General features: G+C 40.7%; 1 non-coding gene across 1 annotated transcript; it reads left to right on the top strand.

Annotated features, from left to right (window-relative positions):
- Positions 1 to 1122: 1122 nt before the first annotated feature.
- Positions 1123 to 1206, top strand: Trnal-caa. Its single transcript has one exon. It is a non-coding gene; the product is annotated as a tRNA-Leu (tRNA).
- Positions 1207 to 1442: the final 236 nt, after the last annotated feature.

Raw genomic sequence — 1442 nt, 5'->3', positions numbered from 1 at the left:
AGCAGCGCCAAAACGGCCGAGCTAAATCGCTTCATACCCAATAAATAATTCGAAGATATGTTTAGTGGATCATATTATATACTCATAGAGCTTATTGAACTCTCTATATATTTTACGGAAAACCTCAGGGGAAGATATCAGAAAGCATTGAAGAGAAATCGAATGTTGTGAGGCATTTAACTGTTTCTGTCATTCTACAGTAATTTTCTTTTTGCGATACTTCATAAAATCCTGATTCGACAGTATGTTTCGATATTCATTATTGGTAGATAAATTTCCAGTGCAAAGGACGAAATAGTCTCCGAGAAAGATTTTTTTTCCATCAATTTCTAAGGAATCATACGAAGTTACGACATTCTAAAAGTAAATATAATGCAGCCCATATTTTGTCCATAAGAATATTCCTTACAATGAGTGAAATGAGTTATGCCGGTCAAAAAGTACAAAACTAGATGAAGCTCAATAAAACGACTTACATAACAGATTTGGTGTAACGAGTTTTGACTGAGGTTTTCTGTTGACAACTAAATTAGAATGACTTACTTCTAGTGATGAGTATATAAACATCGTGATAATCTCGCCGCTGTATTCCATAATCTCTTAGTAATCGAGCGTGGAGGCGCAATGGCCCAGTGGTTAGGGCAGCGGACTCGCGGTCGTAGGATCGCGGTTTCGATTCCCAGACCGGGCGTTGTGAGTGTTTATTGAGCGAAAGCACCTAGAGCTCCACGAGGCTCCGACAGGGGATGGTGGTGATCCCTGCTGTACTCTTTCACCACAACTTTCTCTTACTTCCTGTTTCTGTTGTACCTGTATTTCAAAGGGCCGGCCTTGTCACTCTCTGTGTCACGCTGAATATCCCCGAGAACTACGTTAAGGGTGCACGTGTCTGTGGAGTGCTCAGCCACTTACACGTTAATTTCACGAGGCTGTTCCGTTGATTCGGATCAACCGGAACCCTCATCGTCGTAACCGACGGAGTGCTTCCACTAAAGTAATCGAGCGATAGTCTTACTCCGATTTCTCCTCTCTCTGTCATTTAGATTCGTTTAGATAATGTTATCGGTTAAATAATGTTATCGTTTAGATAATGTTATCGTTATTACTGTTATTTTCGCAGTTGTCAGGATGGCCGAGCGGTCTAAGGCGCCAGACTCAAGTTCTGGTCCACGAATGTGGGCGTGGGTTCGAATCCCACTTCTGACAGATTGTTTTTCTTCTTTAGCGGTGGTGCCCCAGCATGGCCGCGGCCTTCTGGCTAAAGGATTTTAAGGATTTACGTCTTTTGCGTTCGACATCTCTGTTTTATCGTTTCGAAATACTGCTTCGATGGTTTAAGCTTTATTCGTACATTCTTTCCATTTCCTTTTATTTTCTTTTCGACTACTTAATTTTAGTTATTTTTTTGTCTTCTTCCATTTCGTTTTTTTTTTTTTGCTTTG

The sequence above is a fragment of the Octopus sinensis genome, linkage group LG2, assembly GCF_006345805.1.
Source record: "Octopus sinensis linkage group LG2, ASM634580v1, whole genome shotgun sequence".
Classification (NCBI taxonomy): domain Eukaryota; kingdom Metazoa; phylum Mollusca; class Cephalopoda; order Octopoda; family Octopodidae; genus Octopus; species Octopus sinensis.
Note: the sequence above shows the minus strand (reverse complement) of the source record. Positions and strands in the feature narration are given on the sequence as shown.